At 42.4% G+C, this 16,469-nt stretch overlaps 1 long non-coding RNA gene across 1 annotated transcript; it reads left to right on the top strand.

Moving 5' to 3' along the window:
* The first annotated feature begins 428 nt into the window (after positions 1-428).
* On the top strand, positions 429-1,455 carry LOC133246775 (uncharacterized). Its single transcript, XR_009736172.1, has 2 exons — positions 429-554; positions 1,304-1,455. It is a non-coding gene; the product is annotated as an uncharacterized LOC133246775 (long non-coding RNA).
* The last annotated feature ends 15,014 nt before the right edge of the window (positions 1,456-16,469 follow it).

Here is a 16,469-nt window from a genome sequence, read left to right as displayed (position 1 = left end):
ATTAAAATAAAATACCTTTTGACTTTTACATTTAAAAGAGAAACAAATTTCAGGGAATGAATGGCAGTCTAACAAGGTGGACATTATAAAAACATGTTCTGCAGGGTTAATCCGGGTGTAATAAACCAGTTAAGGAGCATGGAACCTCAATAAAGAAAGATGCGATTATGAAATTTTGAGTATAGGATGTTTTCTTTCACTCAGATTTGTTTTCTAGCTCAGTTCCCACCCATATTAAAAATTGTATTAGAAATACATTTTTATTCCTAAATAAATTAGAAATATATTTTTAAAAGATAATTGTTTAAAAAAATACTACAAGTGCGTTGACTTTAACTTTTGTTAAGCACTGGGTTCCATGTTGCCCTGGCTGGAACTCTTCTATCAGAATGGTGAAGGTCTTCCTCCATTCTATGAGTTTCCAGGGTCAGCTATAAGAAAAGACAACAATCTGGGTGGCTTAAGCAATAAAAATTGATTGTCTCATAGATCTGAAGGCTGGAAGTTCAAAATCAAGGTGTCAGAAAAGTTGGTTCTTTCTGAGGAAGGTGAGGGTAAGTCTGTTCCATGCTAGTCTGGTCCTAGCTTCTCGTAGCCTTGGGGGTTTCTTGGCTTATAGATGCATGATCGCTGTATCTTCAGATTATCTTCCTTCTGTCTCTGTGTTCACATTTCCGCTTTGTATAAGGATACAGTCATATTGGATTAGAACCCACCCTATTTACTTTATATTAACCTGATCATCGACAAAGACCTTATTTCCAAGTAAGGGGGCATTCACAGATGCTAGGGTTTAGAACATCAACATCTGTTATGGGAGCACTATTCAATCCATGACACCCACCAGCACTGACCTCACGATTCACCTTAATGCAACTCTGGCACCAAGAGAGTGCCAGTGCTTCTGAGGTGGAGCAAATCTAAGTGTAGGACTGTAAGGTGGAACAGAAAACAGAGGAGTTGCTGGCAACAAACTCAAATTCTTTAAAGCATTAGGTGGATTAAAACCATTTGGTGTCTATCTAGGGACTATCAAAGCTTACCAGTTTGAAAAGTCTGTAGCAAATTTTACCTAAAATCTACCAGACATAAAAGACATGGAATGCTAATCTGGTACTTTTCTCAAAATGTTCCTATTTTCCTAACAGGACCTAGATGTGACTTTTTACATCCTGTATGTAAAACATGATATGAGGAAGTAGGTCTTGAGTCCCCATAACAGTTTGTCTACCTGAGAAAAGAGGGCTATTGCTTTAAAAGAAAATCTTCCTAAAGTTTTACTTTTCTCTTTCATCCCCCAAAGAGAAAGAAGATCACGATGTTCATCAAAACACGCACCTGGGAAGATACTCTAATTAAGCCTAAGCTTCAGGAAACAACGAATAACAAGGAAAACATCTCTCTGGCCAGTTTTATACAACCTCATACATTTACATAAAAAAATCTCCAGAACTTTACCAATTTTTTTTTTCTTTTCCTTGAGTTCTTTCCTTTTCTTTTGCTAGAAAAGAAAGCACTGGGAGTTGACACTCACATTGTAAATAGCAGAGCCAAAGTTTCTGTAAAGCAAGGCTGCAGTTTCTCACAGCTAAAAGGGGTAGAGGCCAACAGCAGAATCTAGCTCTTCTAATCCTGTGTGTTGCCTCCCTACATAGTGCCATAAGCCACAGAGGGAAAAACCATTTGCCCTTACAAAGTAATTCTCTGACTCTAGCGCCTGCATGAGTGCTAAGTTGCTTCTGTCGTGTACGACTCTGTGTGACCCCTTGGACTGTAGCCCACCAGGCTCCTCTGTCCATGGGATTTTCCAGGCAAGAATACTGGAGTGGGTTGCCATGCCCTCCCCCAGGGGGATCTTCCTGACTCAGGGATCTAACCCACGTCTCTATAATTATGTCTCTAGAATTGGCAGGTGGGTTCTTTACCACTAGCACCACCTGGGAAGCCCCCTAACTATAGTAAGCCCTCCTTATCTGTACCAGTTAGGAATACTTTCGATCGCAAATAACAACAGACGAGACTAACCAAATCTTAAGCAGACGGGGTTTGGAGGCAGGAGTGGGTCTTGTTTTGTTTTTCCCTTTGTTTTGTTTTTCCATAACCCACACCCTGAAATTGAGTCCAGGACATGAGTGTTGATTCAATCTTGTCAAGAGGAACTGGGCTCTTTCTACTCTTCCTCTCTACCATTCTCAGCAAGTCTTATTTTTATCACATCACGGTTTCAAAATGACATTCACAGCACTAGGCATCTTGTCTTTTAGGTTAAAAGAAGCAATTACAGGGCCCAGCAAGCTACCTTTTCACCTTTGTTCTTTTTATTAGGGAACAAAGGCTTTCCTATAAGCCTCCAACTTTTCCCTTTCTGGTCAGGTCTCAGTCACCTTAGTTATAAACAAGGATGGGAAGGAAATTCAGAATATGGTAAAGGGACACAAGACCATCAAGATTTGCTTAGATTCGGGCTAAAAATATCCTGACACTGAAACCAATCATGGTTCTATAAGCAAGAAGGAACAGAGAAAATGCCTCTGGGTCTGCCAGAACAAACGAGGGCATTTGGTAAGACTCTGGGGAGTCTTTAAATGACAATCCATCATTGGAAACTGAAAGAACAACAAAAAAATGAGAAAAACAATTAGCTACAAGAGTAAGTTAAAAAAAAAAAAAAAAAGGACTGTTTCTCACTTTAAGAAGCTCAAGAAATACCAATGAATAAAACAGAGTCCTCATGATAACAACAAAAGTTGACTAAATTAATAATCCACATACAATAGCATTGACAGGGACACAAATAAGTATTTGTTGATCCTTAATGGACAGGGAGGCCTGGCGTGCTGCAATTCATGGGGTTGCAAAGTCGGACACGACTGAGCGACTGATCTGATCTGAACTGAATAGACATTTATGGTTTCCCTGGTAGCTCAGACAGTAAAGAATCTGCCTGCAATGCAGGAGACCAGGGTTTGATCCCTGGGTCAGGAAGATCCCCTGGAGTAGGAAACGACAACCCACTCCAGTATTCTTGCCTGAAGAATCCCATGGAAAGAGGAGCCTGGCGGGCCATAGTTCATGGGGTTGTAAAGAGTCAGACACAGTTGAGCGACTTTCACTTCACTTTACTTCAATGGACATTTGCCATTTTAGACATTGGACATATTTAAATGCTGCTAAGTCACTTCAGTCGTGTCCGACTCTGTGCGACCCCATAGACGGCAGCCCACCAGGCTCCCCTGTCCCTGGGATTCTCCAGGCAAGAACACTGGAGTGGGTTGCCATTTCCTTCTCCAATGCATGAAAGTGAAAAGTGAAAGTGAAGTCGCTCAGTCATGTCCGACCCTCAGCAACCCCATGGACTGCAGCCTACCGGGCTCCTCCGTCCATGGGATTTTCCAGGCAAGAGTACTGGAGTGGGGTGCCATTGCCTTCTCCAATTTAAATGCTAAATGGAATCATTTCAACAACTGGCCTTATGAACAATTCTACAATATCAAAAATGAGACTTTGAAAACTCTAATGTGCTTACAAATCACATGGGAATATTGTTAAAACGTAGATTCTAATTCAGTAGGCCTGGAAGGGGCCAGAGACTGAATTTCTCACAATTCCCTGATGATGCTAATGGTTCTGGCCCATGGGCTATACTTTGGTAAGGATCTGGAAAACAATGCATATCTTTTACGTTATTTCAGCATGATATGAATTTTACTTTTGGTGGTGGTTGTTGTGCAGTCGCTCAATTGTGTCAGTTGAGATTTCTGCAAATAATCATTCTTGCTTTGGGTGAGAAAGTTTTTGTGAGGAAAACATTTTCTGGAATGTTGTTAAAAACAATTTTTAATACTTAGTTACATACATCACTTTTGCTTCTTGCACATTGCTTCAGTCTCAAACAAGCACTAGTCTCAAATGCTTTTTCCTCTTAACATTATTGGGAAAAAACATTTTCTTTGACCACATGGCATTCAGAATCTTAGTTCCCCAACCAGGGATTGAATTCATGCCCGCTGGCAGGCTAGAGTCCATGGGGTTGCAAAGAGTCGAACACGACTGAAGCAACTTAGCACACACACAAAGAGCTAATGCCCATGAAGAAACACAGAACCTTGAATGTGCCTAAATGAATTTGATTTCTTGGTCATGATCACACATTAAAAGAACCTTAACAAACTGTGCAACAACTTCTCCCTAATTTCATATTTTATCTGGAAGGTATGCTGAAGGTAATAGACCCAGAAGCATCAAATAATTGGCCTACATCTAAAAGGCTTTTGGCTAAAATCTTAAAGTCAGACTTATCAAAATGCTCACAAGACAAAGAGGGCATCTGAGTCCATTTCTAAGGCTTCTCTATCCTAGAAGGCTATATAGAAGAACTATACCAAAAAGATCTTCATGACCCAGATAATCATGATAGTATGATCACTTATCTAGAGCCAGACATCCTGGAATGCAAAGCCAAGTGGGTCTTAGGAAGCATCACTACTAAAAAAGCTAGTGGAGGTGATGGAATTCCAGTTGAGCTATTTCAAATCCTAAAAGATGACACTGTGAAAGTGCTACACTCAATACGCCAGCAAATTTTGGAAAACTCAGCAGTGGCCACAGGGCTGGAAAAGCTCAGTTTTCATTCCAATCCTAAAGAAAGGCAATGCCAAAGAATGCTCAAACTACCACACAATTGCACTCATTCACACGCTAGTAAAGTAATGCTCAAAATTCTCCAAGCCAGGCTTCAGCAATATGTGAACCATGAACTTCCAGATGTTCAAGCTGGGTTTAGAAAAGGCAGAGGAACCAGAGATCAAATTGCCAACATTGTTGAATCATCGAAAAAGCAAGAGACTTCCAGAAAAACATCTACTTCTATTTTATTGACTACGCCAAAGCCTTTGACTGTGTGGATAAGAACAAACTGTGGAAAATTCTGAGAGAGACGGGAATACCAGACCATCTGACCTGCCTCCTGAGAAATCTGTATGCAGGTTAAGAAGCAACAGTTAGAACTGGACATGGAACAAAAGACTGGTTCCTAATCGGAAAAGGAGTACATCAAGGCTGTATATTGCCCTCCGTCCATGGGATTTTCTAGGCAAGAATACTGGAGTGGGGTGCCATTGCCTTCTCCGTTAACAGCGGCAAGGCATATTATATTTACTTGGAGCTGGTATACTTGGTGACAGCCTTAGTGCCCTCGGACATGGTGTGCTTGGCCAGCTCCCCAGGAAGCAGCAAGCACACAGCGGTCTGGATCTCCCTGGATGTGATAGTCGAGCGCTTGTTGTAATGTGCCAGGCGCGATGCCTCGCCAGCGATGCACTCGAAAATGTCGTTGACGAAGGAGTTCATGATGCCCATGGCCTTGGACGAGATGCCAGTGTCCGGATGGACTCGCTTCAGCACCTTGTACACGTACATGGAGTAGCTTTTCTTGCGGCTGCGCTTGCGCTTCTTGCCGTCCTTCTTCTGGGCCTTGGTCACAGCTTTTTTAGAGCCCTTTTTAGGGGCAGGAGCAGACTTAGCCGGTTCAGGCATGTCTATAATGACAACACCCAAAAAATGGCAAACCACTTCAGTATTCTTGCCTTGAGAACCCATGAACAGTATGAAAAGGCAAAATGATAGAATACTGAAAGAGGAACTCCCCATGTCAGTAGGTGCCCAATATGCTCCTGGAGATCAGTGGAGAAATATATCCAGAAAGAACGAAGGGTTGGAGCCAAAGCAAAAAGAATACCCAGCTGTGGATGTAACTGGTGATAGAAGCAAGGTCCGATGCTGTAAAGAGCAATATTGCATAGGAACCTGGAACGTCAGGTCCATGAATCAAGGCAAATTGGAAGTGGTCAAACAAGAGATGGCAAGAGTGAATGTCGACATTCTAGGAATCAGCGAACTAAAAATGGACTGGAAGTGGCTCAGTCGTGTCCAACTCTTTGCAACCCCATGGACTGTAGCCTACCAGCCTACTCCATCCATTGGATTTTCCAGGCAAGAATACTGGAGTGGGTTGCCATTTCCTTCTCCAGGAGATCTTCCTGACCCAGGAATTGAACCTGGGTCTCCCGGATTGTAGGCAGACACTTTACCATCTGAGCCACCAAGGAAGCTCTCATTTTGTTTTAATAGAGCATTAAAAAGCTTATAAATTAATTAAGAGAGAAACCATCTCAGTTTGAGCATCCTGGAGAAATTTCCAAAGCTATACCACACAATCGAGCCAGCTGGAAGTCTTAGGCAGGGCCATGATAGGAAGTCTGATCCCGGCTCCTGTCTACACACTCAATTCCTGCTACAATTGCATCATAAATACTTTTATTGCCATCTCCTTCAGTTCTGAATTCAAGTGCTTCATGACTGCATCTTTTAGACACAACCTGAATCATCTCCAGAACTCTGGCTGCATCAGAATCTGAAAAGTGTTAGTTTTACCCTTCCAGCCTCTGAAGTTTAGGAAGGAAGTTGAAAAGATTACTGAATAGTTTAAATCATACTATCAATCATAATAAGCAAAACAAACTGGGCAAATCTCAAACTCAGATCAACTTATAAATTCTAGCTTCCTGAAATGTCATCCAAAGGATACCATAAATCATCCATCAGCCTGGGACCTATTCCCCTACACATGCTTATTTTTTCACCATCCATTTCCATCCCTGGACCAGACCAAACTCCTAAGTCTCCTCACATTCACAAGGCCTTGAGCATGCATGGTAAGTCGCTTTAGTCATGTCCAACTACGTGCTACACCATGGACTGTGGCCCACCAGGCTGCTCTGTCCCTGGGATTCTCCAGGTAAGAATACTGGAGTGGATTGCCATGCCCTCCTCCAGGGAATCTTCCCAACCCAGGGATCAAACCTGCGTCTCCTTAGTCTCCTGCATTACTGGTGAATTCTTTATCACTGGGCCACTGCAGAAGCCCCCCCACAAAGCATCATCTGTCCCCAACTCGAGTGCTGCTTGATCCAACTTCTGGTTGAGAGCAGGGCAAATGGCTGACTGGCTCGTGCCATTGCAAAAGTTATAAAACCTTGAAGGCTCATCATTTAACCCTAGTTATCTCAGCCTCACTGCAAATCCTTGAGAGAAAAAGCCAGACTCTGATATGACCTCCATCACTCCTATCATGGCAGAAACCACAACAGCTGTCTGGTGGGAAGACGGGAAAGTTAACACTCTGGCAAACCAGAGATGAGAAAGAGTAGGCAGAAAGGCGTCGGTAATAGACTATTCACCCTTCTCTCCTCCTTTACTGAGATGCTGTGAATTCATGATGCAGATCACTCTCTGGAGGTGTTCTGCATAACTGAGCAACCATTTGAATGTTCTATAACTAAATCTCCCTGACATTATTTTTTAATTTATTTTTAGCCTTCCTTGTTGTCTCTCTCTGCTTCTCTGGGATTGCATTCCAAAGGAAAGCGAACGCTCATAAGATTAACCTCAGACCCTTTCTCAGGAACCCAAGCTAAGATAACACTTTCGTATACACCAGTCCCTCAGTGTAGAAAGACATTTTCTTCCTGCCAACAACGTTCAACTTTTCAAAACCCGGCTCCAAATATTCCCCTTTAAGGAAACCCATATTTCACTAATCATTTTGTTACTTCTTACCCAACCTCATTTATTCTTAATTTTTTCCTAAATATTTTCTGATTATATACATTTGTGTGTTTCTTCACTTCTTTTGTGCACGTTATCACCGGCAAAGCCCACTGCTGTCCCAGGAAAAAAATAAGATGGCATCTAGGTGCTAAAATAAGGTCTAACCTTCTCTCTTGCGCTTCATCTAGTTTCACGTGCAGAGGTCTCAAACTTGGCGCTTTGGACCCAGAGATCCTGGTGAGAAGTGGCCTCGGGGACATCTCAGCACCTGCGTGGCTCAGGCACAGACCGCTGCGCAAGACACCGATAGTCAAGATGGCGGCGGCGGGCCTGCGCAGGTCTGAGCCGCACACCTGTGCCGACTGCGGGAGAACTCCGTCCCCTCCCCCGCCGGCCGGAGCCCAGTAACGCAGCCCCGCCCACTGCGGTCTGTCCAGGTGCGCGTGTGTTCTAGAGGCAAGCTGGCACCTCTCCGTTCCTTGATCAGAGTATAGCTTTCATCTGTTCCTCATACAAATTGGGTCTTGTTCTGTTGGCCCCAGTGACACAGAGCAGGACTTCTGTTGGAGACTGACTTGGGAGGATCAATAACAATATCAGGTCTGATTTTCTCCCTTCCTCAAGCTGTTAAAAGCCTAGACTGTCACTTTTTAAAAATACATTTTCTCGGCCACACTTAATACAGTGGCTTTGCCACAAACTGTGCCCAGTGTAAACGTGTTGGAGGAGAGGTGTCTGGCTACCCTCTGACCCTTCCCTGCCTGCATCAGCATTGCTTCCAGGCCCCCTTTGTCTTCCTGAGGCAGCCCCAGGCTTTCTAGGGCCAATCTACTGCCCCTCCCTCCTGGGTCTGACCCTCCAATCATAATTCTCTTCCTCCTACCTGCAGTTCTCTGTCCACTGCTCAGCTTTGAAAAACAACAGACTTGGTCTGCATCCCTCTCATTAACGACTAAAGTGAGGACACCTGGTCGTTGTTCAGTCGCCCAGTCGTGTTTGACTCTTTCACCCCGGAGGTTTGCCCAAGTTCATGTCCATTGCATTGGACTTGGAATGGACATCTTAGGTGTATTCATGTATTTAAATAGACCCTGTAAACATCTGCCTTAAATCAATGTGGACTTACTCTAAAAAGGAAATTTAGACACTTACTTTAATGAAGGAAAATTTTCTGAGCAAGATGATTTAAACTAGTGACTGTAGTGTTGAATTGCAATATTCTAGAACTCCAGTATATCATGCTTTGATACTTTGTGAAGTATCAAAGACCCAATCTGTTTGTTGGTGTGATACCATTATTTCAGTATTTTAAAAATCTGAAATCTGAATTATTTATGTCTTGAGAAGTACCTAAAGAGTTAAACCCAGCATTTACATGGAGGCTTTATGATCTTTCAAGGTATTTGGGCTTGTAAGTGAAAAAGAGTATAACTCTTAGCACAGATTTTCCCAGATCAAATTCTCTCTAGGTCTACTTCTTGAAAGAGGTATTTTTAAATTTTATTTTTAGCATTAATCTGAATATATAAAGAAGGAGAGCTTCCCTAAAAGAGAATTATAAAGAACAAAGACTTAGTCTTACCCTCTTACCTTACACTTCGAATGGGGCCAAGTTGACAGCAAAAACAATCAGTGTTCAGTGGTGGAAACTCCTTATCTGTTTGATTGATTTGTTTTGTTTGTTTGAACAAAGGCTGTTTGTTTCATAGCAGAAACTAAGAACCAGGGATCTTGCAAATCAACTGCTGGGCCTTAGAAACAAAAACTACAGCTTGCTGTTAATAAAAATATTGAAGTCTTTAATAAAAGTAAAAAGTTTTAAAAGATTAGCACACAGAAATAAGATTGTGTGTGTGTGCTAAGTCGCTTCAGTCACGTTTGACTCTTCCCTATGGATTGTAGCCTGCCAGGCTCCTCTGTCCATGGGATTCTCCAGGCAAGAATACTGGAGTGGGTTGCCATGCCCTCCTCCAGGGGATCTTCCCAACCTAGGAATCAAACCAGAATCTCTTATGTCTCCTGCAGTAGCAGGGCGGTTCTTTACCCCTACCACCACCTGGGAAGCCCAGGAAATAAGATTAGTTGTATGTAAAAGATGCTGAGAAAGAAGTTTGGATTTAGTTTATATTTATCTCTTAACTATTTATCCAGCTAGTATAAAATATGAAAAAGCTTTTCTAGTGGCTAGAAAAATTTGTCCCCAAATTTGGCTCACCATCAAAGATGATACCATTGATACACATGGTTCTTAAGATCAGACCTGCAAAAAAGTCAAATAACTCATTGTTAATTTTCAGGATTTATTTTCTTCACTTTTTATAATAGTAGTTTATTTAGTATAAGTATATTGTGTTTCTCTTGCTATTAATTCAAATTAGAATGATAATGTATGTTTAATATTTAATTTTTGGAATCTAGTTCATATTATATGTTTATACATTTTATAGGGGAAATCTACCAAATATTTAGTTTCAATGATTTTTGAAAATTTTGCTGAATTCTGAACATTGTTTTTGAATAAAGATATTAATACCAGGATATCAATACATTATGAAATAAATATGAAAATACCAGTATGTCATTCTACTCCAATAGTGTCACTATGATATTCTGCAGTTCTTCTTAATCATGGCACTTAACTACTAGCTCTAGTTGACTATACAAGTGAAAGTTTAGGATTTTTCCTGATACTCCCCTTCCCAATCCCTCTCTCTCTGAGTAACTCATTATTTCTTCTTCCCAGGGGTGTCTTCTAACCCTGCAACTGCAGAAAGGGGGAAACAGCTACTTCTTGAGCCTCAGCTGTGTTCCCAGCCCTGTGTTCCATGCTTTACATAATCATCTCACTTAATCATCATGATTCGGTGTGGTCCTTGTCGCAACCCCCATTTTATAGCTGAGGAAGTGGGTGCTAAGCAGGGTTGATGGCACATGAACTGTAACATTGCTGGAGTCTTCTGGCTCTGTGCCTAGCAAGCCCGGTGTCCTCTTCCTTCTGCTTCACCACATCAGGACTTTCGATTTCCTCATTGTGTACTAAGTCTGCAGAAATTGCTTTATTGCACCCCCGTACAAGATACTTCATTTTTAAGAACTTGAAGTATCTTTCTAATAATTAAATAGTATTTTATCTTCACCTAAGTTGGAGGTGGGAATAGATGACCTTTCAGTTCAGTTCAGTCGCTCAGTCGTGTCCGACTCTTTGTGACCCCATGAATTGGCAGCACGCCAGGCCTCCCTGTCCATCACCAAATCCCGGAGTTCACTCAAACTCACGTCCATCGAGTCGGTGATGCCATCCAGCCATCTCATCCTCTGTCGTCCCCTTCTCTTCCTGCCCCCAATCCCCCCCAGCATCAGAGTCTTTTCCAATGAGTCAGCTCTTCGCATGAGGTGGTCAAAGTATTGGAGTTTCAGCTTCAGATGACCTTTAGGATCCTCTCATTCCCTGAGAGGGTCTATGAAATATAAAGGCAAATGCCTAAAATAGCAAAAGGAATGTGGTGAAACAATCCAGAAAACATCCTGAGAAGAACTTCATGAGGAAAGCAGAAGACATCATGAACATACTATGTCTCTCTTAAAGCAAAAATACAAATTGAGCATCTTACTTGCTCTTTGATATTGAAACACATGTACATTTTCTGAGTATTTATTCTCTTTAGGTGACTAGGAGTAATGATATCTTTCATTTGTGAAGCAGTGACTGTTTGCTAAGCACTTCACATTTGTCAGCAGTTTATTGAATACTGTGAACTCAGCAGGGTTCAAACTTCATAGGGTTTTATTTTTCTTCAATCACTGCTTTAAAACATGCTCCATTGAATCCCCCCTTCCCAAGACTTTATGGCATCTCCAGCAGATGCCAATTTCCTGATCTTTTCAGCTTCTAAAAGACATACCCCAGCACTTTCCACTTCCATTTTCATCCAATTTAAATGTCCATCTCCTCTCTGGATCCAGGGACAATGCTGAGGCATGAATGTGGGCAAGGAGAGGGGGCATCTCTTCCTGATCCCCACCCCCTGTTCCTCGACCCCCCCAACCTGCCCCCCCACATCTTCTGAGTCCTTTGCTGTGTTGAAGGCTGGGAGGCAGCATTCTCAAAGGGAACAGAAACTTTCTTTTTTAATACTTACTGGGTGCCATTGTGAGTTCTGCCGTCCCTCATGGCAGCCAACCAAATGCTGCACCTCTTGAGGGACATCTGATGACTCTTAGGAAGATCCTCTGGCAGGCTCATCACTGAGAGGCCACCTCTCATGGGAAAACCAGCTCCAAGGGACCTTTTCCAATCTCCCTCAACTCCTGTCCCTATATAATCCACCCTACAGACTTTTACTGTTGGGGTCTCTTCTCCTAGTCACACTTCGGGGTGTGGTTCCATCACAGTAACTCATGCTTTCCATGGTATCCACTCCTGCCAGATAATGAAAATGTGCCCTATTCCCCTCCTGCCCATTTTCTTTACCCCGAGTTTTCCCCGTAAACCTCTTTCCCTTTGCTCAAATAGGCACAAAGTGCAGTTTAGCAAATCCATTCATTGCATAAGTAGGTATCCAACTGAAAAATGAGATTCCAGGCTCAACTTCTTGTGGGCAACCTCCTCCCCAATCTCTACAAATCACTCTTGAGGCACCCCCATTGGCTTATTTTAGAAGGACCACCCTCCAAGGGAGGAAGGAAAAGACATGGAATTCTTTCTAAAACTGAAGATTAACAATTCAATCGTTCTCTCAAGATAAATGAATTGAGAGTGATAATGAGGGCAGCAGAATTTGCATCTTAATAAATCCCAATCATCTCTTTGTCCTCTATCATCTATTTGTCCCCAAATTTGGAGCCAAGTTGCCAGTTAGAGACAATAAGTCCCTCTTAGTATCTTATCATACTTACAGAGTTATGTGTGAACTCCACACAGTTCTGAAAGATAGCTATTGTTATGCCTTAGGAGAGTGAAGCCCCAAAAATAATCAGTGTTATGTTGTAAAGGCAAGGATATTTCCATCACCTCCCACCATGCTCGGCACATGTGTGTGCGCTCAGTTGCTTTAGTGGTGTCTGACTCTTTGTGACCCTATGGACTGAAGCCCGCCAGGTTCCTCTGTCCAGCGGCTCTTCCAGGCAAGAATACTGAAGTGAGTAGCCATGCCCTCCTCCGGGGATCTTCCCCACCCAGGGACTGAACCTGCGTCTCCTGCGTCTTCTGCATTGCAGGCAGATTCTTTACTACTGAGCCACCACCGCTCGGGAAGCCCATTTGGCACATAATAGGGCTCAGTGAATACTTACTGAATAAATAATGTGAAAAGCCAAGATCACACTTAGGAAGTAGAGAAATAGCATTCAAGGTCAGTTCTTTTTGACCATCAATACCTCCCTAAATAAAGTGTCATCCTCCCACCAACCCTGATTATAACCACAACTCAGTGTCATAACAGCTCCTTCAGTCTGACTCAGATGTATCTTTCAGTGAATTACCTCATTTCTCTCCCCATATTGGAATCTAGCCCCAGGAGGGTTCCGTGCACATACATGTGAAACCAATTAGCAGGTCCTAAGCACAGAATGAACTTATCCTGCCTGGGCTTGGCTTTCTATATTTTGCAGTTGCATATGGTTGGTGAAATCACTCCATGGCAGGATCTTTAACTCTCACACAGATCATTCTCTCCTGAGCTTTTCTATTTTAAGTTGCTTAATAAGCAATGAGGGTCTGTGTGACATTTATCATCTCTTCATTACTGTAGGTTCTCAACTTTAGCGCTAGAAAGGCTGATGAGTTACTTATTAGGATCTTCAAACTCAGAAAGTATAGTATGAATGAATGAGTGCACGGATGGATGGATGGGTGGCTGGGTGGGTGCATGGATTGGGTAAATGCCAAAATTTCAGGTAGTTGACACCATGCAGTTTTATCTTGGTTAATCAGAATTCCATAGACCAAAAAGCAGTTGAATTTTTTAAACTTAGAGAACTCTGCAAGCAGATTTTAAACAAGAAGCTATATCCTATACAAATATAGGGAATATATTAAAAAACTCACTTTAAAATATTTATTTTAAAATGGACACTTCCCTCTTATAGGCACTTCAGAGAGGAAAAAAATTTTTAATATTTGACTATAGAGTTGAACCAAATGGAGACACTGAGGATTTAGGAAGACTCTGGGGAGGAGTACCTCTGAGAGAAGATAAATGTTTTTTCAACACTTTGCCTGCATTGGTTGAATTTCAAGTAACCTTTGTGTTCCTTGCCAGAACTACGGCAGAGGGCTAGTGTGGGAGCGCAGTCTGTACCTTTTATGAAATGGAAAAGACTGGTGGTTATTCTCCTCGGATGTTGCCTCTAAGGTTCACAGCCTGAGGCTAAGAGAAGCAAAACAAACGAAGAACAAGGAATATATTTGCATTTGCCTTTGAATTGCACGACTACAGTGGCCCAGAGATATGTACTAGTCTCTAGTAATTATTTAAAAACTACCCAAGGGGTTGAGAAGTGCAGGGAAACAGTCTGTAGGCTAGGTCTGGAAGGCTTGATGAGCAGGGATGGGGTGGTGGTGGCCACCCAGCACCACACAGGGTCCCCTTCTGGGGCGGGAAAGAGGCCTTGGTGTCTATTCTTGGCAATGAGCTAACTCTCTCATAAGTGTCTGGCAACCAGCCAGAAAGAACAGGGTGTTCCTGCTGAGTGTATACAGGGCTTCAAAAACATGTTTTGTGTGTGCAGCCCAGTAGGCACAGCCTGGCTTAGTCACTCCTTGTCAACTACTGCCTCTCTGGACTGTCAAGAGGAAGAGTTTGGCTCAGACCTGCTGTGCAAGTCCTGATGTTTCTGACATGCCCAAATATTCAGTGCAGAGATGAATTTTTAGGGAAACTGAATGTGCCTTGTAGCCCATGGTTCAGTAAATATTCTGTTGCCAGGAGCAAATATAGACTGACTTTCAGCTAACCTCCCATTAAGGTCACAAAGGCCTCCTTTACATATGTGCACCTGTTTTTCCAGGGTTAGAGCATCTGGCTTGGCATGGTTACTTACCCTGTGGGAGCTAAGATAAGGCCAATTAAGCTCCAGCCCTGGGCACTGCCAGCTTGACGGGACTGACTCACTCCTTGCTCCTCAGATGGCCTTTTCAGGGGAGTGAAATCTGAGCAGAAGGAGAAATGAGTCAGCCCGACTTAACAGACACTTGAGGGGGTGTTCGAGGTTTCCAGTAAAAAGAAAAGGGTGATCAGAATGGCTTTTGAGCTCCTGGGCTGTGTGGGCAGGTAACCCAGGTCCACATGCCTCAGATTCTAACAGCAAACAGCAGCCAAAATATTGTGGAATATCTTAGGGACAAACTATTGCAGATTATAAGACTTCATCATTATAGGCCTCTCCTTGTAGATAAGGCAGGTCCATAAAAAATGGGGGCCATGATAGAACTTTCTGGAATCAAACTGTTAGAATTTGTCCATCTTTGAATATATTCAGCACTTTCTCTAACCACTCCTAACACACCTTTCCTAGAATGGTCTTGCCCTGTGGTTTACTGAACACACAGGCACAGTCTTACCATACTCTCCTCTCCGGTACCCCCGCCCCCATCTCTGTCAATAACTTTCTCCTAAGTGTCATAACTCTGTTGAACTTCTCTATCCTGCCGTTTCACTAACCCCTCAAATTCACCTTGTCCAAAATTATTCTTGTCATAAGAAACAGTAGAATATTACGGTTTAGAAGCAAAACAAAACACCTGGGTATTGATATGGGACCAACCAAGCCTGAATCCTGCCTGTACCTCTTAATTAGCTATGTGATTGCATAACATCTCTGTGCTACAGTTTCATTGTCTAAAATAAATATAATAGTACTTTCATCACAGGATTGTAGGATTGTAGTGAGAATTAAATGAGTTAAATTAAATCAGTTCAGTCACTCAGTTGTGTCTGACGCTTTGTGAGCCCATGGACTGCAGCACGCCAGGTTTCTCTGTCCATCACCTCCCGGAGTTGGCACAAACTCATGTCCATTGAATCAGTGATGCCATCCAACCATCTCATCCTCTGTCATCCCCTTCTCCTCCTGCCCTCGATCTTTCCCAGCATCAGGGTCTTTTCAAATGAGTCAGTTCTTCGCATCAGGTGGCCAAAGTATTGGAGTTTCAGTTTCAGCATCAGTCCTTCCAATGAATATTCAGGACTGATTTCCTTTAAGATGGACTGGTTGGATCTCCTTGCAGTCCAAGGGACTCTCAAGAGTCTTCTCCAACACCACAGCTCAAAAGCATCAATTCTTCATTGCACAGCTTTCTTTATGGTCCAACTCTCATATCCATACACGACTATTGGAAAAACCATAGCTTTGACTAGACGGACCTTTGTTGGCAAAGTAATGGCTCTGCTTTTTAATATGCTGTCTAGATTTGTCATAGCTTTTCTTCCAAGGAGCAAGTGTCTTTTAATTTCATGACTGCAGTCACCATCTGCAGTGATTTTGGAGCCCGAAATCATTGTGTTTAAATGAGTTAAATACAAGTAAAATGATCAGCACCATTGTATTTGCAATAATAGATGTGCTATAAGTAACAGTCAAGAGAAAAATGAAGTAACACATTTAATGGTGAATCCTATATTTAAATGGTCAAGCTATTAATAACAAAAAATAAAAAAGTGAAATTACAGAACCCAGAGTTGAGGAGCGTTTTTGACAGTTAGTAACCAGGTAACCTGGGTTAAGTCACACAATATTTCTGATCTCCAATTCCTCACAAAAAATAGGGATGGTATTAGCAGCTGACAAATGTCGGCTGCTGCCTATGTGTCAGGCATTACTGAAGCACTTTAGAAGCATTATAAATAACTGGACAAAGATTT

This window comes from Bos javanicus, chromosome 4 (genome assembly GCF_032452875.1).
Source record: "Bos javanicus breed banteng chromosome 4, ARS-OSU_banteng_1.0, whole genome shotgun sequence".
Lineage (NCBI taxonomy): Eukaryota > Metazoa > Chordata > Mammalia > Artiodactyla > Bovidae > Bos > Bos javanicus.
Note: the sequence above shows the minus strand (reverse complement) of the source record. Positions and strands in the feature narration are given on the sequence as shown.